The sequence below is a fragment of the Neovison vison genome, chromosome 6 (genome assembly GCF_020171115.1).
Source record: "Neovison vison isolate M4711 chromosome 6, ASM_NN_V1, whole genome shotgun sequence".
In the NCBI taxonomy this organism is placed as follows: domain Eukaryota; kingdom Metazoa; phylum Chordata; class Mammalia; order Carnivora; family Mustelidae; genus Neogale; species Neogale vison.
This window is the reverse complement of record NC_058096.1, coordinates 50,943,925-50,970,175: the sequence shown is the minus strand read 5'-3', so window position 1 is coordinate 50,970,175 and position 26,251 is coordinate 50,943,925. Positions and strand designations below refer to the sequence as shown.

General features: G+C 35.1%; 1 pseudogene; it reads left to right on the top strand.

Annotated features, from left to right (window-relative positions):
• Window positions 1-10,642: 10,642 nt before the first annotated feature.
• Window positions 10,643-10,832, top strand: LOC122910949 (annotated as a pseudogene).
• Window positions 10,833-26,251: the final 15,419 nt, after the last annotated feature.

Sequence of the window (26,251 nt, the reverse complement as noted above, 5' to 3'; positions counted from 1 at the left end):
CTCTCCCTCGGGACAAAGAGGAGTCACACCAATGTGGACTCACAGAAACTGGTTCACTCTCCTGCCTGAAACAACAACCAAAACAGCAACAAAACCACACAAGAGCCACAAAATGCAGATTTCGAAGATACTGAGCATCAATCAAAGAGGACAGCTGTCCTGGAGACATGGAAACATAGAGGTGAGTGGAACCCTACAATTGCTCCAGGAAACAGCTGCCAGAGAGTTTCCAAGAAAGCCATAGGGGAGGGGAAACTGAAGATAAGCCCAGTAGACCTAGTGGACTTGAGGACACTGAGCTGAGCATCCACAAGGTGGTTTATGGGGGAGGACCAAGCTGAGGAAAGTCAACTAATGAGAGCTGTGGAAGAGCCCTCCCCCCGCGCAGCAGGGTCCTGCTCAAGTTATCCATTGGAGGCAGTGACCCCAATTCAGGAGGCAGTTATTTGAAAGCACTAGAAGGAAGAGGGCCTGGTGCTCATATAGCACTAGGCATGGAGCCTGTTCCCAATAGATAAACTAAAAAAAAAGGGGGGGCCCTCCCAATGAGGCATAGAGTGGAGGACTCAGGGAGATCTTGCCATAGTATTGGGAACTCATCATTAACCTTCCACTGAGAGCAGCTCTGGACCACTGAACAAATCATTAAAACAACACCAGCAATGATTTCTATTTCCAAGTAACTTAAATGCATTCCTGAACAAAGCTCAAAATTATAGAAAATACAAAAATATACAGCAACCAACAAGGTAACAGTCTCACGTCTGGCATTCCATCCAAGACAGGGAGGTATGCCCAGAAGCAGGGGACATAACCCCTCATGAAAAGACAGATCAATCATCTAAAAATGATCCAGAGCTGATACAGATGCGAGAATCACCAGAGAAGGACAATTAAGTGTTTATTATAACTGTATTTCATCAGTTCAAAACATTCGGCAGACCTACAACTGTATGGTTAATTAGTGTTCAACAAAGCAGAAAGGAATATCCAATGGAAAAATGTCTCTCCAACAAATGGTGTCAAGAAAACTGGACAGTAATATGCAGAAGAAAGAAACTGGACCACCTTCTTACACCTAACATGAAAATAAAATAAAAATGGATGAAGGACCTAAGTGTGAGACAGGAAACCATCAAAATCCTAGAGGAGAATATAGGCAGAAACCTCTCTGACCTCAGCCACAGCAACTTCATACTAGACACATCACCGTATGTAAGGGAAACAAAAGCAAAAATGAACTATTGGGGCTTCATCAAGATAAAACTTCTGCACAGGAAAGGAAAAAATCAACAAAACTAAGAGGCTGCCTACAAGTGGGAGAAGATGCTTGCAAAAGATGTATCTGATAAAACGTTAGTATCCAAAATCTATAAAGAAATTATCAGACTCAACAACCCCCCCAAACAAAAACAAAAACAAAAACAAATCCATTTCTTAATGGGCAGATGACATGAATAGACACTTTTTCAAAGAAGACATCCAGAAGGCTAAGAGACAGTGAAAAGATGCTCAACATCACTCATCATCAAGGAAATACAGATCAAAACCATGATGGGATACCACCTTACACCTGTCAAAATGGCTAAGATTTAAAACACAGGAAACAACAGATGTTGGTGAGTTGCAGAGAAAGGGGAATCCTCTTGTACTTTAGTATGAATGCAAACTTGTGTAGCCATTCTGGAGAACACTATGGAAAATGCTCAAAAACTTAAAAACAGAACTACTTTAGGATCCAGTGATTGCACTACTTGGTATTTATACAAAGGATACAAAAATACAGATTTGAAGGGACACATCCACCCAAAAGATTATAGCAGCTTTATCAGCAACAGCCAAACTATGCAGAGAGACCAAATGTCCATAAACTGAATGGTTAAAGAAGATGTGGTGTATACACACACACACACACACACACACACAAAGGACAAATATATATCTCTATATCTATATATAGAGATATACATACACACACAATGAAATATTATTCAGCCATCAAAACATGATGTAATCTTGCCATTTGCAAGAACATGGATGGAGTTAGAGTGTATTATATTAAGTGAAGTAAGTTGGTCAGAGAAAGACAAATATCATATGCTCTCACTCATTTGTGGAATTTAAGAAATCAGATGAACATATAGGAAGTAGGGGAAAAAGAGAAAGGGAAATGAACCATAAGAGACTCTTAATGATAGAGAATAAACTGAGGATTGATGGATGGATGGATGTGGGTTGGGGATGGGCTAGATGGGTGATGGGTATTAAAAAGGACACAAGTAATGAGCACTGGGTGTTGTATATAAGTGATGAATCACTAAATTCTACTCCAGCAACCAATATTGCACTGAATGTTAACTAAAATTTAAATTTTAAAAAAAGTATAATTGAAAAAAATTTTAGAAATCAAAACAATACATCATGAAAAGTTTTACCTATGGTTTATATAAAAATATATTCCAACTTGCACTTTAATATGCAATTAGTTTTAAATCTAAATATTATATAATAAGTGGTTTATAAATTGTCAATGAGATTAAACAGCATGCGATCCATTTTATCAGAAAAATTCAAACCTTGCCATAAATGTATTGTTAAAACTGTATTTAAATACAGGTGTGAAGAAGTAGCTTGTAATCTTATTTAAAACAATTACATAAGTTTGGGGGAAAGCTGTTTGAAGAGATTTGGAGACCAATAGGCCCTAGAAATTTTAAAGGGCTAAAATTCAGAAGAAGGCTATATATATAGAGGCAAGTCCCATATTTGGAGGGCATTCGCTATTTCAAATTAAGTGTCATAGAGAAGAAATAGAAAACTGTATAAGTAGAGCTTGTGGAAGATTCTTTTGACTGAGTAGAAAAAGTAGAAAAAAGATTTTGGTGCTACTAAACAGAATATAAGAATACAGGTTTCCAAATTGTTTTGCTGTGATTTGTAATAAGAAATATATATTTGTGGGGCACCTGGGTGGCTCAGTGGGTTAAAGCCTCTGCCTTCTACTCAGGTCATGATCCCAGAGCCCTGGGATGGAGCCCAGCATCTGGGCTGTCTGCTCAGCTGGGAGCCTGCTTCCTCCTCTCTCTCTGCCTGCCTCTCTGCCTACTTGTGATCTCTTTTCTGTCAAATAAATAAATAAAATCTTAAAAAAAAAAAAAAAGAAAGAAATATTTGATCTTCATGCCTGTTCCTGGCAGCAGCTTCTAAAACCCTTGTAATTTCTTAAGTGATAAGAGCAATGGGAGAATTATTTGTCATGATATTTGGTATTTTGTCCTGGGTTTTTGAAATAGCTCCAGAGCAACAAAGGAAAAAGAAATGTCTTTTGTTATTCATAACCACACATGAGTTTATGTTAATGAGATGATTTTTGGAAAGTTCTTATATAACCACAGAATGAGGTTGCCAAGGGAACCAACCAGGGTGATTAAAGGGTTGGAACTTTCAGTCTCATCCTTGACTGACCTCTGCACTAGAAGGACTATAGAGAGGAACTGAAGTTGAATTAATAACCAATGATTTAATTAATCTTGCCTATGTAATGAAGATTCCATAAAATCCTAAACAATGGGGTTTGGACAGCTTCCAGGTTGGTAAACACTTGGAAGTGCTGGGAGGGTGGTATGCCCAGAGAAGTCATGAGCTCTATGTCACTTCCCACATACCCTATGAATCTCTTTCATCTGGCTGTTCCTGAATTGCATCCTTTTATAATAAACCAGTAGTCAAACAGGTAGTATTTTTCCTAAGATTTGTGAGCTGTTCTAGCAAACTATCAAAGCCAATGAGGGGATCACGGGAACCTCCAATTTATAGCCAATTGGTCAGAAGCACGTATAACAACCTGAGACTTGGGATTGGCATTTGAAGTAGGGGTGGTCTTTTAGGACTGAGCCGTAAACTGTGGGGTCAGTCTGCATTAACCTCAGGTAGATATGTCAGAATTGAATTGAATTGAGAACACCCAATTGGAATCTACAGAGAATTAAAGAACTACTTGGTTTGGGAAGTCCTCATACATCTGGTGTCAGAAATGAAGGATGCTGAAAGTAGACAGAAGAGGGTTCTTGTTGTTGTTGTTGTTGTTGTTTATTTGGTTGGTTTTTGTTTCCCTTTCATAGACCCAAAGGGAAACCTGAGAAATTAGCCAACATTCTGACAGCTGTTTTCTTCTGAAGACATTTGCTGATATCTAAGCTGTGCAGATCAGGGACAGGAAGAAAAGAAATAAAGCAAATAATAATAATGACAAAAACAATAGTAATAATAATAAACTAATAATAATAATACTAGATAAAATAAAACTAACAAACCTTCAAAAAAGGCTAGAAAATCCATAAAGCTTTCCTCTCACAAAAATCTGAAATCTATCCTTCAGATTCCTTAATCCCAATTTGTATCACCATTTGCTTGTATTTTATCTGTCTACTAAAAGAAACCGATATTCCCTCTATAATTTTCAGGTACAATCTCAGCATTTCACATAAAATTAATCAATATTCCACACATGACCAGAAGACTGAAACCAAAAGGAAAAAAATAAATCAATAGAAATAAACCCACATGTGATCCAATTATTGATATTATTGAATTATATAAAGTTTACAAATCTTAAATGTAAAGATCAATATAATTTTACAACTGTATATCACTATTACCCATATCAAAATGTAGAAAACTACCAGTTCATCAAAATCATCCATTATGCCATGTCCATGTCTACATTCACCAAAGTTAACCATAGTAGTAAAGACTATCACCAAAGCTTAGATTTGTTTGCTTAGAGGAAAAAAATACAAACATTCAAATGACATTTGTAAACATTTATAAACTTGCCAGTGTTTTTTAAGAATCATTTGTAGCATTAATTTTATTTATTTATCTTTTAGGTTTCAAGATTCTATTTCAGATACCACACTGAATGTAATTGACTTGTCTCTACACTTTTATTTTAGAATGGCTTTACAAATTATTTTGTCTTTCATGATATTGATATACTTGAGGAGTACAGTCCAGTTATTTAGTGGAATTGATCTCAATTTGATTCAGCTGTTGTTTTCTCATGGCATATTCAGATTATGCATCTTTGATGGGAACATTACAGAGAGTGATACTTGTTCCTCTCAGTGTATCCTATCAGGAGGCACAGGTTGCTGGCTTGTGCCTTTATTCAGGTGTTAAATTAATCACTTGTTAAGATCCTGTCTGCCAGGTTTCTTCGCTAAGAAGTTACTATTTTATTTTTCTAATTAATAGGTAATTTACAGAGATGCTTTAAAACTATATAAATATTGTGTTCTTCCTCAATTTTATCTCAGTAGTTCTAATACCCATTAGTGATAAATGCCTGAATCAATTACCACAATGATTACAGAATTGTCCATTGAAGTAAACTGACATAAAAGAAACTTTTTTTTCCTTTGCTCACTTTTTTAAAATTTCTTAAATAATCATTAGGACATTCTATTATTCCAAATCACAGTAAACTGTATGGTTTGAGCATAGGGATTAATGGAAATTGCATCAAAATATACACCAAAGGAACAGTTTTATAAGATGGTGAAAGATACCTGTATAGCCTTCCAGTTTTGTTAGCGTGTGTTTGGTTTCCATGGGCCTGTTACACCACAGTTAGAAATAAAGGATACCCACTGAAAGAAGTTTTTTTTGTTGTTGTTGTTGTTTTTGTTTTGTTTTGTTTGTTTTTATTCATAGGGTGCTAGGAGCTTAAGTGAATTTGGGAATTGCTCAGATAAGGTTGGTATTTGGGAATCAGGGAAATGAAGGAGATTTTTCCCAGGGAGAACATTTCACATAAAAACAGAAGTGAGCTCAGAACAAATGCATGGGAAACACCGAGTTTTAGAAAAGTATAAAGGAACGAATTAAAAAATCATTCTCAAAGAGGTAGCAGAAGCATGAGAAAGTGGTGTGCGGGTATGCACAGTGAAAATGGAAGGCACTGTTCCTGCTTTCAGAGAGCTGTGGAAATAAAGACAGGAGACACACTAGGGTGTCTAATCTAATCTGGGCAGGGAGGGTGGTCAAGAGATTTCCAAAGATGGGGTGCCTGGGTGGCTCAGTGGGTCGAGGATTCCCCTGTCCTTGGATCGAGTCCCGCATCTGGCTCTCTGCTTGGTAGTGAGCCTGCTTCCCCCTGTCTCTCTGCCTGCCTCTCTGCCTACTTGTGATCTCTGTCTGTCAAATAAATAAATAAAATCCAAAAAAAAAAAAAGGAGAAGAAAGGTATCATCTGTGCTGAGATTGAAAGGAGGAAAGGGATCTGAGGCATAATGTTCCAATTAGAGGGAAACTCATGTTAGAAGGGATAAGGTAAGCTTGTGCAGGTCAAGCCACTGGGGCTAATGACAGGCCCAGGACTAATCATAGTCTTACAGGGAAGAAATAGGCAGAGATGAGAAATAGAAGGAACCCTATATATCACAATTAAAAATCTGTTTTGCCTGTGTGAAATGGGGAGCTAATAACCATATTTACTCAAAGTAAGGGGAAGGCAGAGGCTTTAATCCACTGAGCCACCCAGGCGCCCCGGTTATTTTCTCTTTAAATTGGGAATAAGAATACCTACTGTTTCAAGTTTTGAAACATTTGAATAAAATAACTTTTATTTTCCCTGCATCTGAAAACAAGGTTATAGTTGGTTGTTTTTATTTTCTCTCTTTGCTTTAAAAATACCCTTTCCTTTTTATTATATAATTTATCTTCAAATTCTGTAAAAATCTTACACGATTTGCAACATACCTTTCTGGTGCCCCACGTCACTTTTTCTTAGCCCCTACTCTTTTTAGCTGAATTTATGGTAGAGAGTTCAAGTCAGGCTCCTCTCAATCTAACAAAATCCTGACTCAAATGTGCACTGTGCAACCTTCTGCCAGGGTCTTCTTTGAGACTCTGATAACCAGTGATTGAGTTAATGTTGGAAGGAACCCTCAAGAATAGGGGGCATGAGCACCTGGATGGCTCAGCAGCTGCCTTCCGCTCAGGTCATGATCCCAGGGTCCTGGGATCAAGCCCTGCACCATGTGCCTTGTCAGCAGAGAGCCTGCTTCTCCCTCTCCCTCTGCCTGCCACTTTTCCTGCTTGGGCTCTCTCTCTCTCCATCAAATAAATAAATAAAATCTTAAAAAAAAAAAAAAAGGAAAAGAAAGAAAAAAAGAATAGGGAACAGAGACAATGGGTAAATAGCCCATTCTCTCACTCTTCAGGCAAACATTGTATATCCTCCTCAGAACATACCTTAGGAATCAAGCTCCCCTCTCCTTTGCCTACAGGACTGGCCTCAATAATAGATGGCATACAATGACTTTTTATTTTCTGTCATTCTTTTTGGCTCCTTGCTTATGCTTTCTGGGAAAACCCCAAAATAAACTACCTACTCCCAACCCCTCCTAGGCTGATTTCAAGGAAACCCAAACTGAAATTCTATCTCATTCTATTTTGTAAGAACCCATTTAATTAATTCTTTAATTTTATTGCTTTTAATTGATGAATTTCTTCTCTACTCTTTTATTCTTTCCTATGAAATGTCATAACCCCAAAGCCATTTGGACATCTAAAACCACTATTCCTTTTAACTCAATAATATATATATATATATTTTATATATATATAATAGATATTAACAAATTTTAGAAAATATTTTTGGAGATGATCTAATTAACAGATTATTTTATGTATGTATCTATGTATGTGTGTGTGTGTGTGTGTGTATGTATATGTATATACATATACATATACATCCTGTTACTACATGCCTCCCACCCCACTCCCCTCCAGCAACCATGTTTGTTTCCTATGACTAAAGAGTCTCTTATGGTTGTCGTCCTCTCTGATTTAGTCTTATTTTATTTTTTCCTCTCTTCCCCTATGATCCTGTTTTGTTTCTTAAATTTCACATGTAAATGAGATCAAATGATAATCATCCTTCTCTGATTGACTTATTTCACTTAGCAAAATATCCTCTAGCTCCATCCATGTCCTTGCAAGTGGTAAGATTTCTCTCTCTTTTTTTTTTTTTTTGGTGGCTGAGTAGTATTCCAGTATGTGTGTGCGCACACACACACACACACACACATATATATAAAATTATTAATATATTGTATTAATTATTATTATTATGTTATAATTATATTTTATATTAATAATTGTTATATATTATTTATTATATAATGATTATTATATAATATTAATATATTAATATTATATATATATATATATATATATATATATGCCACATCTTCCTTATCCATTCTTCTGTTGATGGACTTCAAGGGTCTTTCCATAGTTTGGCTATTATGGACATTCCTGCTATCAACATTGGAGTGCAGGTGCCCCTTTGGATCACTCCATTTATACCTTTGGGGTGAATACCCAGTGGTGCAATTGGTGGGTCATAGGGTAGCTCTTCTTTTCTTTTTTTCTTTCTTACTTTTCTTTCTCTTTCTTTCTTTCAAGATCTTATTTATTTCACAGAGAGAGAGAGAGCACAAGCAGGGGGACCAGCAGGCAGAAGGAGGGGGAGAAGCAGGCTCCCTCCTTGGCGCCTGATGTGGGGCTCCATCCCATGACCCTGGGATCATGACCTGAGCTGAAGGTAGACATTTAACTGATTGAGACACCAAGGCACCCCAAGGGGTAGCTCTATTTTCAACTTTTTGAGGAAGCTTCATACTGTTTTCCAGAGTGGCTACACCAGCTTGCATTCCCACCAACAGTGTAGGAAGATTCCCCTTTCTTGGCATTTTTGCCAACATCTGTCATTTCCTGACTTGTTAATTTTAGCCCTTCTGACTGATGTGAGATGGCATCTCATTGTGGTTTTCATTTGTATATCCTTGATGACGAGTGATGTTGAGCATTTTTTCATGTGTGTGTTGGCCATCTGTATGTCTTCTTTGGAGAAATGTCTGTTTGTGTCTTCTGCCTATTTCTTAATTGGATTATTTGTTCTTTGGGTGTTGAGTTTGATAAGTTCTTTATAGATTTTGGATACTAGCCCTTTATCTGATTAGACATTTACAAATATTTTCTCCCTTTCTGTGTCTTTTGGTTTTGTCAGCTGTTTCCTTTGCTTGCTAGACACATTTTAGGTTACCTTAAATGTTAATATGAGTTTAAAGCTTACAAATTACCAATGTTTTAGAGCATTTAGAAATGTATTGAGTCACAGTGTTTGGCAGAGCAGACATTGCAGTTTCCTATTGCAGTCATACACCTCTTCACACTCCCCCAACCCCCCATTTCACCTACTGATTTAATTATAACATATTTAGGTAGAGGATCAAAACCCACTGCTCTTGGAAGGGTAACTCTCAAAAGAATAAATTATTATTTAACTAAACCTTTCATAGAAACTCATTTTTACTAGCTATGATTGTTGTATGTGTGAGCAAATGGCACCACTCTGACCAAAAGATGTAAGAGATCTGCTGGGATAAAACTGAGGTTTTCGGGGCACCTGTGTGGCTCAGTGGGTTAAAGCCTCTGCCTTCAGCTCGGGTCATGATCTCAGGGTCCTGGGATCGAGCCCCACATCAGGGTCTCTGCTCAGTGGGGAGTCTGCTTCCCTCCTCTCTCTGCCTGCCTCTCTGCCTACTTGTGATTTCTCTCTGTCAAATAAATAAATAAATTCTTTAAAAAAAAAAAAAACTGAGGTTTTCATTCCTGAGACAAAACAAAACAAAACCCCTCAGTTCTACCTAAGGAAATATCATCAATCTTTCTGTTATTCTTGCCTTGAATACAGCCAGGAATCTTGAAACTGAAAAATCGAAATAAATTGAATTCATGGCATTTTTGGTCTGCTGAACTAGCACACATATACCTATACGTATCTATATGCCTATACCTCAATTCCATATTTATGAGGGAAAAATGCTCCCTAATTTAAGCTATTTATTAGTTAATAGTTTAATAGATAAAGGTATTCATTTATTTACTATAAAGCTGAAGCCATCCCTAACCAATATAGGGAGGGAAGAGAGAGGCTAATGGCAACATTTTTCTCAAAGGATGAAAATTTTGTTTTGAATATCAATGATTTTTTGAATACCTAATTCCAATGTTCAGGGTCCTAAGGATCCAATTTAGAGACTTTCTTAGGCATATAAAAGAGACTGAGTAAGCTGTGAAATCTATGAAATACCCACCCTTATCCCCATTTAAACAGAGCAGCCTTGCTGATTTTAAGTGTTGTGATTTCCAGTAAGAACAATGTTTTGTTTCTATAACATTTGAAAATACCTAATGTGAATCATTATATTCAGTTATATAAATAACTATCTAAAATATTAACTATATTGAATTTTTAAAGTTTATTTTTCTGTCAGAAACTTCTATTTATTTTCTCTGTTAGAAAATTATATCCTTAAATTAAAAGGTTAGATGACAGCAGGAATTTGACCTTATTGTAGATAATATTATTTATGACACTTTTGAAGTTCTGCAACAATAAGCTAGGGAGTTTTGGTAATTTTCCAGAGAAGCGTTATTGAAATTTAAAAACAGATTGATAGATTCAAACATGTAAAACTTTGTTGTTGCTTTATTTCATAGCTAAGTTACAGTTTTGCACTTTGTATTCTTGGTAGAAAATGACTTGTAAATTAAAATTGGCACCTGAAGCTTTGCGCAATGGCCGTTTCGTAGCCAATGAGATTTATCCGAGGCGCAATTACCGCTAATTAAAATTGGCACCTGAAAAGTTAAAATAGCAATGAGACAGAACAAAAGTTTCATCTTTTAAAATATCCTTTGACTAGTATTAAATATTATTTTCATAAAATAGTAATTTTTGTGAGAATACATGAATTTCAGGATTTAGTGTTAAATATTACCATTTTTCTGGACAAATCTGCCTTTCAATCTTTTTATTTTTAAAATACTATAAGCTTAGAAAATAGAATTTATTCTATGTCTCATTGCATCTTAAGGATTTAGATAAAGGTGAATACAAAATGGTACACCTGTTATTTTAATCGATCTTTAAGGAATGTTCAAAGAAATGAGTCCTCAGAAATCACAAAAATGTGATTAGGTAGTCACAGATAGTAGGCCTTTGAGAATATCTAGCAGGGTTCATAGAGAGGTAATCTGCATGGTCAAATATGATGTTGTTGTTTTCTAATAGACTTTATTTTTTTAAATAGTTTTAAGTTTACAACAAAATTGAGCAGAAAGTACAGAGAGTTATCATATACATACCCATTCTCACATGTGCAAAATTGAGCAGGAAGTACAGAGTTATCATACATACACCCATTATCACATGCACATAGCTTCCCCCAAATCAACATTCCCCACCAGAATGATACACTTGTTACAGTTGATGAAGGAATACTGACAACAACATTATCACCCAAAGTCCATAGTTTATATCAGTGTTCATTTTTGGTGTTGTACATTTTACATTTTATTGTTTTGACAAATGGTGCGTATCCACCATTATATTCTCATATAGAATATACAAACAGACCAACATAAATCAAAAGAGGCAAAGAACTAAATATTGACCCAGTAAATCTAACCAACCAAGAACATTAGTCTGTGTAACTACATCTGGAAAAATCCATATATCTTAAATATTTGTTATCACTTATTAATTATTAATAAGTTGCACTATTTCTTGTGAGACTGTATATAACTTATTTTATTGAGATAAAATAACATACCATAAAATCCATCCTTTTGAAATGAACAACTTAGTGCTTTTTTAGTTCATTCATAATTTTACAGTTTTTCACTGATAATTCTAGAACATTTTGATCACTCCAAAAAGAAAACTGGCTCATATTGGTAGGGACCCCCCCCCTTTATGTCCTTCCCCTAGTCTCTCATAAAGACTTATCTATTTTCTGTCTCTAAGATTTTTCTTTTGTGGACATTTCGTATAAATGGAATCCAACAACATGTGACCTTGTGTGTCTGTCTGCTTTTACTTAGCATAATGTTATCAAGGTATATCAATGTTTGCCACATGTATCTGTAACTTTGTTCTTTTTCATGAATGAATAATACTCCACTGTTATTCATATGTCACATTTTGTTTATCCATTCATCAGCTGATGGGCATTGGGTTATTTTTCCACTTTTGGCTATTTATGAATACTGCTGCTGTGGACATTTATGTAAAAGTTTTTGTGAAAATATACATTTTTAATTCTCTTGTCTCTATAACTAAAAGTGGAATTGCTGCATTACGTACTAAAGCAAAGTTTAACTATTTAAGGAACTGCCAAACTACTCTCCAAAACAATTGCAAAATTTTACATGTCTACCAACAATGCATAACGATTTCAATTTTTGTATATCCTCAGCAGTACTTGATGTCATCCATCTCCTTTTTTATAGTTATCATCATAAACATAAAGTGATATCTCATTTTGATTTTGATTTCATATTCTTAGTGACAAATGATGTTAAACATCTCTTCCTGTGCTTATTGGCCATTTAAATATCGCCTTGAATATCTCCTTAGGTAAATATTTGTCAATTTTGTTGTTCTTTTCAAAGACTCAAATTTGGTTTCATTGATTTTTTTCACCTGTGTTCTATTTCATAAGTTTTTGCTCTAATCTTTATGACCCTTTCTTCTACTTGCTTTGGGTTCCAGTATTCTTCCTCTTCTAGTTTCTTAAGTTAAAAGGGTTGAATTATTAATTTGAGGTCTTTTTCTTCTTTTTTTAAATAGATATTTTGCAGAGTCTAGTTGTATATTATATGCTTTTAAAATGGCAATTTCAGTTATAATACAAAATAGAACAATTATTTTAAAAATATTTTATTTATTTATCAGAGAGAGAGAGAGTGCTTACAAGCAGGGGAAGGCAGAAGGCAGAGGATGAAGCAAATCTCCTGCTGAGCAAGGAACCCCATGCAGGATTTGATCCCACGGCCCCATGATGATGACCTGACCCAAAGCAGACACTTAACAGAATCAGCCACCCAGGCATTGCAAAACAATCAATTCTTAAGACATTTTGTTTATAGAGACTAGTAATATGTGTCTCTGATAGTTCATATCTTCCACAGAGAAATATTATATATATTCACATATCTCAAAAATCATATTCTTTTTGTGCTTCCTAATTAAAAACTAATGTAGATAATAAAAGTACCAGGAATTTAGATTTAGAATGAATTAGGTCAAATTTTTACTCTTATTCACTGTGTAATTGTGTAGTCAAATCAGTAAACTATTCTAATAAAAATATTTATGCATAGATTATTATTACCCCAACAGTTTCAGGTGCAGTGACAGTCATGTTGGATTTTGATGACTGAGTACATTGTGTATTGTTTTTTCTCTGGTAACACCCAGAGACCAGTATCTGATACTATAAACAAGGTTTCCTGAATTTGGAATTAGGACATAGAAAGGAATTTAGGACATAAACCTACTTTTTACCTATTTTGTAAATTTGCTTAGGATCTGTTTAGTTATGATTCTCAGGCTATATCAATAATCTATTTCTGATATAGCCTTTAAATATAAATTAAGCAGGATGCCTGGGTGGCTCAGTTGGTTGGATGACTGCCTTCGGCTCAGGTCATGATCCTGGAGTCCCTGGATCGAGTCCTGCATTGGGCTCCCAGCTCCACGGGAAGTCTGCTTCTCTCTGACCTTCTCCTCGCTCATGTTCTCTCTCACTGTGTCTCTCTCAAATAAATAAATAAAATCTTTAATATATATATATATATATATATATAAATTAAGCACAACAATGTAAATACGCTTAACACTACTGAAGAGTAAACTTTAAAATGGTGAAGATGGGAAGATTTGCTGTGTGCATTTTACTACAATTAAAAATAAAGAAAAATATTTAAAAATAGTCATTTATAGCTATAAACTGGCCTCTATGTTCTTTCATTGCATTTAATATTTAGTAGGCATGTTTTCATTTTCATTCATCTCACTATTTTTTAAAAATTTCCTTGCAATTTCTTTCTTCAACCCAATTTCTTTTTTAGGACTAGGATGTTTATTTTCACATATTTGCCAATTTTCAAATTGTCCTTCTGTATTGATTTGTAATTTTATTCCATTGTGATCATAGTGGATTATTTTATGACATAAATTCCTTTCAGATTAGTTGACACTTTTTAAATGGCCTAAAATATGGTCTATCTTGGTAAATATTAGAGGCATATAGAGAAGAATGTGTAGTTTGCAGCTATAATTTAGAGAGTTCTGTAGAAGTTCATTATGCCTGTTTCTCTTGTAGTGTTTTTCAGGTCTACTTATTTCTTATTGATGATTTTATTGTTGTTTTACCCTTTATTGAAAGTGGAATATTAAGGTTTCCAAGTGCTATTGTTGAATCTTCTAATTTGCTCTTCAAATTCAATAAATTTTTAAGAATTTATATTGGGAGGAGCAATTTTAGGTTTATAACAGAATTTAGAGCGGAATACCTAGATTTCCCATACATCTACCCACAGAAATGTGTAACTCTCCCATTATGAATATCACTTGCCAAAATGGTACATTTTTACCAAGGTTGAACCTACTTTGACACATCCTTTTAATCCAAAGTCTATAGTTTTATATTTCAGTTCACTCTTATTGTTGTATATTCTATGGCTTTGAACAAATGTAATATAACCAATATTCATTATTATAAAATACAGAGTATAAAACCTCTGTGCTCTGCCCATTTATCTGAACCCCTCCCTACCACTCCCACTTACTATTTAATTGACTCCATAGTTTTACTTTTCTCAGAATGACATGTAGTTGGAATCATATAGTATGTAGCCTTCTCAGATCAACTCCTTTCACCTAGTAATATTTAAGTTTCCTTTATGTACCATTTCTGTTTTGCCCATGTCTTCATGGTTTGATAGCACATTTCTTTTTATTTCTGAATAATATTTCATTGTCTGTATATACTACAGTTTATTTATCCATTCACTTACTGAAGGACATCTTGGTTGCTTCCAAGTTTTGTTGAGTATGACTAAAATTGTGATGAACATTCCCACATATGTTTTTGTGTGGACACACATTTTCAACTGCTTTGCATAAATACCAAAGAGAGCAATTGTTGGATTATATGGTAATAGTATATTTAATTTTTTAAGAAACCGATAAATTGTCTTTCATGTCTGTATTATTTTATATGCCCACTACCAATGGAAGAGCTCCTATTTCTCCACATTCTCTGCAGAATTTGGTGTTTTCAGTGTTTGGATTTTGGACATTCTAGTAGTCATGTAGAGATATCTTATTGTTGTTTTAATTTTCATTCCCCTGATGACATATGATGTGGACATCTTTCCATATGTTTATTTGCCATCTGTGTATCTTCTTTACTGAGCTGTTTTTTAAGATCTTTGGCCCATTTTTTAATCAGTCGTTTGTTTTCTTAAACTGTTGTTCTTTAAAAGTTCTTTGTATATTTTGAATAATAGTCTTTAATCAGTTGCATCTTTGTGAATATTTTCTCCTAAGCTGGGACTTGTCTTCTAATTCTTTTGATATTGTCTTTGTGGAACAGAAGCTTTTAAATGAAGTCCAGCTTCAATTAACAGTAATCAGTTATTTCTTTCATGGATTGTGTGGTTTTTTTGTTGTATGTAAGAAGACATCACCATCCTCAAGGTCATCTAGGTTCTCTGTATGTTATCTTCTAGGAGTTTCATAGTTTTGCATTTTACATCTAGGTCTATAATTTATTTTGAGTTAGTTTTTATGAGAGATACATCTAGATTATTTTTGCATATAAATTTCCAGTTTTTCCAGCATCATTTATTGAAGAGACTATTTTTGCTTTATCATATTACCTTTGCCACTTTGTCATAGATTAGTTTGCTGTATTTATGGGAGTCTACTGGTAGACTACTTCTTTTTCATTGATCTACTTGTCTACTCTTTCACCAATATCTACTGTCTTGATTATTTTACCTTTATAGTAAGTCTTAAAGTTGGGTAGCATCAGTCCTTTAAATTTGTTCTTCTCCAAAAACGTTGCAATGATTACTCTGATATATCTTTTACATCCCCATATGAACTTCATATGTATAACCTTCCAAATAAATGTTAGAGTAAGTTTATCAATATCCATAAAATGATTGGCTGATATTTTAATGGAGATGCATTAAAATGTGTAGATCAAGGTCAAAAGAACTTACATCTTGACAATGTTGAGTCTCTCACATGAACATGGAACCGTTTATTTAGTTCCTTGGTTTTGTTTATCAGAGTTCTGTAGTTTTCCCCAAATAGATCTTGTACATATTTTTGTTAGATTTTTTATAACAGTATTTCATTGAGGGGATGTGCTCATGTAAATGGCATTGTATTTTTAGTTTCAAATTCCACTGGTTCATTGTTAGTATATTGAAAAGCAGTGAGTTTTCTATATCTCTATCAGTCTTGTATTCTGCAACTTGCTCTAACTGCTTATTTAATTTTAGGAGAGTTTCATGCGCGCACGTGCGCGTGTGTGTGTGTGTGTGTTTGTTTGTCAGTTATTTTGAATTTTCCACGTAAAAGATTATGTCATCTAAGAACAAAAACAGTTTTACATCATTCTTCCCAAACTTCTTTCCTTTTCTTTCCTTGCTATACTTTTGATTAAAAATGAGTGATGAGACTGGATATTCTTGCCTTGTACCTGATCTTAATGGGGAAACCTCGAGTTTCTCATCAAAAAGAACAATGTTACCTGTAAGTTTTTTGTAAATATCTTTGTAAAATTGAAAAAGTTCTTTTCTATTCCTAGTTTACTAAGTTTTTACTGTAAATGTGTGTTGGTTTTGTCAAATGCTCATTCTGCAACTATTAGTGTGATTCTGTGATTTTTCTTTTTTAGTTTTTTGATGAGATAGACATTGATTTTTAAATGTTGAATACCCTTGCAGCCTCGAATAGGTCCTACTTGGCCCTGATGCATAATTCTTTTTACAAATCTTTTTTGGATTCAGTTTGGTAATATTTTGCTGAGGATGTTTTAAGCTATGTTCATGAAAAATATTGGTCTTCAGACTTCTTTTCTTAAAATCCCTTCTCTTTTAATGTCTGATTTTTGCATTAGAGTAATGCTGAACTCAGGATAAGTTAAGTATTCTCTCCACTTCTATATTATGAAAGAGACTGTAGACAATTGATAAAACTTCTTTCTTAAATGTTTGGTAAAACTTACCAATGAACACATCTGGGTCTGATGCTTTCTGTTTGGAAAAGTTGTTAATTATTAGTTCAATACTTTCATAGATATAGGCCAATTCACATAATTTATTTCCTCTTGTGTGAGATTTGATAGATTGTGTCTTTCAAGGAATTATTCCATTTTACCTAGGTAATTAAATTTGGGGGCATAGAACTCTTCATACTATTCTTTTTTTATCCTTTTAGTTTCTATGGAATCTGTAATGATACCACTGCTTTTATTACTGGTATTAGTAACTTGTGTTCTCCCTCTTTTTTTCTTACTTAGCCTGGCTAGAAGTTCATTAATTTTATAGATCTTTTTTAAAGTAATAGCTTTTGGTTTCATTTCTCTTTCTCTATTGATGTTCTATTTTTAATTCCATTGATTTCTGCTCTAATTCTTATTATTTCTTTTCTTCTGCTTATTTTGGACTTAATTTGCTCTTCTTTTTCTTCTTCTACTACTACTACTTCTTCTTCTTCTTCTTTTCTTCCTCTTCTTTAGTTTTATGTGATAGACTCTGACATGATTTATTTTAGGTCTTTCGTCCTTTTTTAAATATATGCATTCAAAATTATAAATTTTTCTCTATATACTACTTTTGCTGTATCTCGCAGGTTTTTGTAAGTTATCATTTTCATTTAGTTTAAAATAGATTTTTAATTTCTCTTCAGATTTCTCTTTTGATTTAGATTCTCTTTTATTTAGAAGTGCATTGCCTTATTTCAAAGTATTCTGGGATTTCCCAGTTATCTTTCTGTTATTGATTTCTAGTTTAATTCCACTGTGGTCTGAGAGCAGACATTGCATGATTTCTATTATTTTAAATTTGTTAAGGTGTGGCTTATGGCTCAGAATATGGTCTGTCTTGGTGAATGTTTCACGTGAGCTTGACATAAATGTCTATTTTGTTGTTGTTAGATGGAATATTCTATGGGTATCCATTACATCTAGTTTATTAAAGGTGTTGTTGAGTTTAGATAAATCCTTAGTGACTTTCTGCCTGTTGGATCTATCCATTTCTGAGAGAAAGGTATTGACATCTCCAAATATGATAGTTTATTCTCACCTATTTCTCTTCACAGTTCTATCAGTCTTTTTTTTTTCCACAAAATTTGACATTCTGTTTTTAGTTATTTATGTATTAAGAATTGTTGTGTCTTACTGGAGGACTAATTGTTTTATCCATTTGCAATGCCTTTATCCCTGATAATTTTCCTTATCTTGAAGTCAGCTCTTTGTGAAATTAATATAATTACTCCTGCTTTTTTTTCTTTTGATTAGTATTAGCATGGTATGTTTTTCTCTATTCATTTACTTTTAATCTATTTGTGTCTTTATATTTAACTGGGTTTCTTCAAGACAATAGATGGTTGAGTTGTGTTTTTCTTTGTTTGTTTTGTTTTGTTTTGTTTTGTGTTTAAACACATAATGTATTATTTCCTTCAGAGGTACAGGTCTGTGATTCATCAGTCTTAAACAATTCACAGCACTCACCGTAGCACATACCTTCCCCAATGTCCATAACTCAACCACCCTATCACTCCCTTCCACCCCCCAGCAACCCTAAGTTCTTTTCCCTGTAAAGGTCTCTTACAGTTTGTCTCCCTCCCCAGTCCCATCTTGTTTAATTATTTTTTCCCACCTGGCCTCCCATGACACCCCACCATGCCTTTCAAATTCCTTATATCAGAGATATCATATGATAATTGTCTTTCTCTAATTGACTTATTTTGCTTAGCATAATACCCTCTACTTCCATCCATGTCTTTGCAAATGGCAGGATTTCATGGGTGTTTTTCATGGCTGCATGGTATTCCATTGTGTTTATATACCACATCTTCTTTATCCATTCATCTGTTGTTGGACAGTTAGGTTCTTTCCACAGTTTGGTTATTGTGGACATTGCTGCTTTAAAATATAGGTGCACTTGCCCGTTCAGATTACTACATTTGTATCTTTAGGGTAAATACCCAGTAGTGTGATTGCTGTGTTGTAGGTTGTAGCTGGTAGCTCTATTTCCAACTTTTTGAAGAACATGCGTAGTGTTTTCCAGAGTGGCAACACTAGCTTGCATTCCCACCAATAGTGTAGGAGGGCTCCCCTTTCTCCACATCCTTGCCAACACCTGTCCTTTCCTGATTTATTAATTTTAGCTGTTCTGACTGGTGTGAGGTGGTGTCTCACTGTGGATTTGATTTGTAGTTTCCTGATGCTGGGTGATGTTGAGCACTTTCTCTTGTGTCTGTTGGCCATTTTGATGTCTTCTTTGCAGAAATGTCTGTTCATGTCTTCTGTCCATTTATTGATGGGATTATTTGTACTTTGGGTGTTGAGTTTGATAAGTTCTTTATAGATTTTGGATATTAGCCCTTTATATAATATGTACTTTGCAAATATCTTCTCCCATTGTGTTGGTTGTCTTTTGGTTTTGTTGACTATTTCCTTTGCTGTGCAAAAACTTTTGATCTTGATGAAATGCCAATTGTTCATTTTTTGCCCTTGCTTTGGTGATGTTTCTAGGAAGAAGTTGCTGCGGCTGAGGTCGAAGAGGTTGCTGCCTGTGTTCTCCTCAAGGATTTGGATGGATTCCTTTATCACATAGAGGTCCTTCATCCATTTTGAGTCTATTTTCATATGTGGTATAAGGAAATGGTCCAGTTTCATTCTTCTGCATGTGGCTGTCCAATTTTCCCAATACCATTTGTTGAAGAGACTTTTTCCATTGGACAGTCTTTCCTACTTTGTCAAAGATTAGTCGACCATACAGTTGAGGGTCCATTTCTGGGTCTCTATTCTGTTCCATTGATCTATGTGTCTGTTTTTGGCCAATACCATACTGTCATGATGATTTACAACTTTGCAACAGAGCTTGAAATCTGGAATTGTGATGCCGCCAACTTTGGCTTTCTTTTTCAACATCCCTCTGGCCATGCAGGGTCTTTTCTTGTTCCATATAAATTTTAAAATATTTGTTCCATTTCTTTGAAAAAAAAAAATGGATGGTGTTTTGATAGGGATTGCATTAAATGTGTAGATTGCTTTAGGTAGAACAATGCATAGGCATTTTCCCAATATTTGTTCTTCCAATCCATGAGCATGGAAATTTTTTCCATTTCTTTGTGTCTTCCTCAATTTCTTTCATGAGTACTTAATAGTTTTTGAGTACAGATTCTTTGCCTTTTTGGTTAGATTTATTCCTAGGTATCTTATGGTTTTGGGAGCAATTGTAAGTGAGATCACTTCCTTAATTTATATATTTTTTTCTATCTTGTTATTGATGTATAGAAATGCAACTGATTTCTGTGCATTGATTTTATATCCTGACACTTTACTGAATTCCTGTATGAGTTCTATCAGTTTTGGAATGGAGTCATTTGGGTTTTCCACATAAATTATCATATAACCTGCAAAGAGTGAGTTTGACTTCTTTGCCAATTCGGATGACTTTTATTTCTTTATGTTGTCTGACTGCTGAGGCTAAGACTTCTAGTACTATGTTGAGTAGCAGAGGTAATAGCGGACAACCCTGCCGTGTTCCTGGCCTTAGGGGAAAAGTTCTCAGTTTCCCCCATTGGGAATGATATTTGCTGTGGATTTTTCATAGGTGGGTTTGATGATATTGATATATGTACCCTCTATCCCTACACCATGAAGAGTTTTGATCAACAAAGGATGCTTTTTAAGCCTCTATTGAGAATATTGTATGGTTCTTTTTCTTTCTTTTATCAATGTATTGCATCACATTGATTGATTTGCCAATGTTGAGCCAATCTTGTAGCACAGGAATAAATTCCACTTGGTCATGGTGAATAATCCTTTAAATGTACTGTTGGATCCTATTGGCTAATACTTTTGTGAGGATTTTCGCACCTGTGTTAATCAAGGTTATTGGTCTGTAATTCTCCTTTTTGATAAGGTCTTTGTCTAGTTTTGGGGTCAAGATAAGCCTGGCCTCAAAAAATGAGTTTGAAAATTTTCTTTCCATTTCTCTTTTTTGGAACAGTTTCAGGAGAATAGGTATTAATTCTTCTTTGTATGTTTGGTAGAATTCCCCAAGGAAGCTATCCGGCCCAGGGCTCTTCTTTGTTGGGATATTTTTGATGACTGCTTCAATCTCCTCACTGGGTATGCATCTGTTCAGGTTTTCTACTTCTTCCTGGTTCAGTTTTGGTAGTTTAAATGTCTCTAGGAATGCATCCATTTCTTCTGGATTGTCAGATTTGCTGGTGTATAGTTGCTCATAATATATTCTTATAATTGTATTTCTTTGGTGTTTATTGTGATCTCTTTCATTCATGATTTTATTAATTTAGGTCTTTTCATTTTTTCTTTCTTTTTTTTTTTTTTAAAGATTTTATTTATTTATTTGACAGAGAGAAATCACAAGTAGATGGAGAGGCAGGCAGAGAGAGAGAGGGGAAGCAGGCTCCCTGCTGAGCAGAGAGCCCGATGCGGGACTCGATCCCAGGACCCTAAGATCATGACCTGAGCCGAAGGCAGCGGCTTAACCCACTGAGCCACCCAGGCGCCCCTCATTTTTTCTTTTTAATAAGTATGGCCAGGGGTTTACCAATCTTATAATTCTTTCAAAGAACCAGCTCCTACTTTCATTGATTTATTCTATTGCTTTTTGGTTTCTATTTCATTGAGTTCTGCTCTGATGCTTATTATTTCTCTTCTTCTGCTGGGCTAGGCTTTCCTTGCTATTCTTTCTCCAGCTCCTTTAGGTGTAAGGTTAGGTTGTGTATTTGCGACCTTTCTTGTTTCTTGAGAAAGGCTTGTATTACTATATATTTTCCTCTCAGGACTGCCTTTGCTGTGTCCCACAGATTTTGAACCATTGTGTTTTCATTATCATTTGTTTCCATGAATTTTTTTCAATTCTTCTTTAATTTCCTGGTTGACCCATTCATTCCTTAGTAGGATGCTCTTTAGCCTCATGTATTTGACTTCTTTCCAACTTTCCTCTTGTGGTTGAATTCTAGTTTCACTGTGGTCTGAAAATATGCAGGGAATGATCCCATTATTTGGTACTGGTTGAGACCTGCTTTGTGACCCAGATGTGATCTATTCTGGAGAATGTTCTGTGTCCACTAGATATTCTCTTTGTTTCTAGGAAGAAACATTCTTCCTAGAAAAGAAACTTTCTTCTCTTTGTGTATTTTGAGAAGAATGTGTATTTTGTTGCTTTGGGATGGAATATTCTGAATATATCTGTGAGGCCCATCTGGTCCAGTATGTCATTTAAAGCCTTTATTGCCTTGTTGATCTTTTGCTTAGATGATCTGAGCTTAGATGCTTTTGCTTAGATGATCCCCGATGCTAAGGTCCCCTACTATTATTCTAGTATTGTTGATGTGTTTCTTTGATTTTTGTTATCAATTGGTTTATAAAATTGGCTGCTCCCATGTTAGGGGCATAGGTATTTAAAATTGTTAGATATTCTTGGTGGACAGACCCTTTAAATATGATATGCTGACCTTCCTCATCTCTTATCAGAGTCTTTGGCTTAAAATCCAATTTATCTGATATAGGATTGGCACCCTTCCTTTCTTTTGATGTCCATTAGCATGGTAAATGGTTTTCCACCCCTTCACTTTAAATCTGGAGGTGTCTTTAGGTCTAAAAGGAGTTTCTTGCAGACAGCATATCGATGGGTCTTTTTTGTTTTTTGTTTTTTTAATCCATTCTGATAACTTGTGTCTTTTGATTGGGGCACTTAGCCCATTTACATTCAGGGTAACTATTGAAAGATAAGAATTTAGTGCCATTGTATTTCCTGTAAGGTGACTATGACTCTATATTGTCTCTGTTCCTTTCTGGTCTGTTACTTTTAGGCTGTCTCTTGCTTAGAGTACCCCTTTCAATATTTCCTGTAGGGCTGATTTGGTGTTTGCAAATTCTTTTAGCTTCCGTTTGTCCTGGAACCTTTTCATGTCTCCTTCTATTTTCAATGATAGCTTAACTGGATATAGTATTCTTGGTTGCATATTTTTCTCATTTAGTGCTCGAATATATCATACTCCTTTCTGGCCTGCCAAGTTTCTGTGGATAGGTCTGCTGGCAATCCAATATTTCCAGGGTTTTATGTTACAGACCTCTTGTCCCAGGCTGCTTTTAGGATTTTCTCTTTGTCACTAAGACTTGTAAGTTTTACTATTAGGTGATGGCATGTGAACCTATTTTTTATTGATTTTGAGGGGGGCTCTCTGTGCCTCTTGGATTTTAATGCTCATTCCCTAAATTCTCTACAATAATTTGCTCCAATATACCTTCTGCCCCTCTTTCTCTTTCCTCTTCTTCTGGGATCCCAATTATTCTAATATTGTTTCATCTTATGGTATCACTCATTTCTCAAATTTTCCCCTTGTGGTCAAGTAGTTGTTTGTCTCTCTTGCTCAGCTTCTTTATTCTCCATCATTTGGTCTTCTATATCACTAATTCTCTTTTCTGCCAGATTTATCCTAGCAGTAAGAGCTTCCATTTTTTATTGCACCTCATTAATAACCCTTTTTATTTCAATTCGGTTAGACTTGAGTTCTTTTATTTCTCCAGAAAAGGATTTTTATTACTTCAGAAAGGGATTCTCTAGTGTCTTCCATTTTTTTTTTTTTTTTTTTTTTGTCCATCTAGCACCTTGATAGTTGTCATTCTGAGCTCTAGGTCTGACATCTTACTAATGTCCGTATTGATTAGGTCCCAATCTGCCTCTCATTTTTTTTTTTTTTTGAAGTGAATTTTTCTTCATTGTCCTTTTATCCAGATAAGAATAGATGAATGAGAGAACTAAATACTAAAAGGGTAGTTATGGACCCAGAAAATTAAAAAAAAATACATACACACACACACACTAACCTAATTGGAAGAGACCTGAAACTGGGAGAAGAAAGGAGGGAAAAAAAAAAAAAAATCTATCTATCTACCTATCTATATATTAGACTGGTGAATAGAACAGAACCACACACTTGATTTTGAGTGTATTTTGGTCTGTTAGAAAAAACTGCCTCCCAAAATTTTAAAGAAAGAAAAATTTATATGTATACAAAAATAATGGTAAACATGATGAAGGGAAGGAATATGATTACAAAAATGAAAATTTTTAAAGATTCTAAAAAAAGGAATTGAAAAGAAGTTGGTTGAAAAAAGAAAAAAAAAAAATAAAGGAAAGAATGTGATCAGGCTGGAGACTAGAACAAAGCCATGAACTAGATTTCAGGTATATTTTGATCTGTTAGAAGAAATTGTATCTCAAAATTTTAAAAAAAGGAAAACCTATATGTATACAAAAATAAAACTAATTACAATAAAGGGACAGAATATGACTATAACAATGAAAATTTAAAAAGATTTTTCAAAAGGTATTGATTGATAAGATAGTTAAAAAAAACATTAAATTAGGAAAGAGGAAAATTTTAGAAAAATAGAAGAAGAAAAAAAATAAAATTAAAAAAAAATTAACTTTGATAGACCAAAGAATCATGGGAGAAAAAGCCATTAATTCCATAGGCTGCATTCCTGTATTTCTGAGGATTTGCAGTTCCCATAGTTTGGTGAACTTGGTCTTGGCTGGTTATTCTTGTTGATCTTCTGGGGGAGGGGACTGTTGCATTGATTCTCAAATGTATTTGCCTGAGGTAGAATTGCACCACCCTTGCCAGAGGCCAGCCTCAGTTGTCTGCTTAGTTTTGCTCTTGGCAGCTATTGTTTCCTGAATGCTTTCCATTCTGATTTGGAGGATGGGAATGAAGTAGTCAGCCTCCCAATCTCTGACCATGGAGGAGCCAAGATCTCAGGGCCCCTCTACTCAGTGCACCCTCAGAGAAAAGCAGTCAATTACACCCGTATCCTTGGTCTCTGGCTGCACTCTGAGCTCACCCAGCCTGTGACTGAGTGTTCCTATCTCTAGTGTACAGCCCTGTTTAGAGTCTCCAAACCCAGCAGATTCCTGCAGCAAACTCCTGCACCACTCCTCTTGGAGGAGGAAGGTGAGTCTCTCTGGATCTGCAGCTTGTTGGGTGCCTGCCCGAAGAGCAGTGGCCTGACTGTGCCTTGGATCATGGTCTAAGGTACTCCCAAGCTGAGACCCCACTGCTTGACTCCATCTCTGCTGCCAGCTTCCCTGCTCTAATACCTGGAAGCTCTGCCACACTCAGACACCCCAGGTCTTTTTGTGACTCCACAGGACATGAGACCACACTGTTCCAGCAAGTGAGGGCTCCACCCCACACTTAGCCTCTGGAGCAATATCCCTCAGTGGAGCAGACTTCTAAAAATTCCAATTTTGTGCTTTGCTGCTCTACTGCTTGCCCGGAGCCGGCCCTTCCCCATATGGTCTCTCTTCCCATATGTCGCCTTGGATTCACTTCTCTGCAAGTCCTACCTTCCAGAAAGTGGTCACTTTTCTGTTCCTAGAATTAATGCTTTTCTTCTCTTTGATTTCCTGTTGTGTATGTAGGTGTTGAGAATGGTTTGATAACTATCTAGCTGAACTCCTGAGATCCAATGATATTAGGTCTCCAATCCTCCACCATCTTTGGGTCATGTTTTTTGATCCATCCTGACAATCTCTGTCTTTTGATAGGGCATTTAGACCATAAGTACTCAAAAAGTGATTATTATATTTGGATTAGTATCTACCACATCACATTCATTAATATTTTCCATTTGTTTTCTTTATTCTGTGTTCCTATTTTTCCTCTTTTTTTGTTTGTTTCTTTATGTGGTTTTAATTAAACATTTATATGACTGCATTTTCTCTCATTTCTTAGTATGTACTTTTTTTTTTTTTACAGTCATTGCCCTAGAATTTGTAATACCAGTTACAACAAATCTGAATCCACTTTTGAATAACACTCTATCACTTTTTGGGCAGTGTGAGTACCTTACAATAATAAAGTAGTCCTAATTCCTTCCTCCCATCTCTTGTATCATTGTCATTTATTTCACTTATGTATAAGCATATGTAAGCTTATATATAATGTACACACGATATGTGGGTAAGTGCATGGTTGAGTACATTCTTGTTATTTTGAACAAACTGTTAACTGTTAGATCATGTTAGAATAAGAATG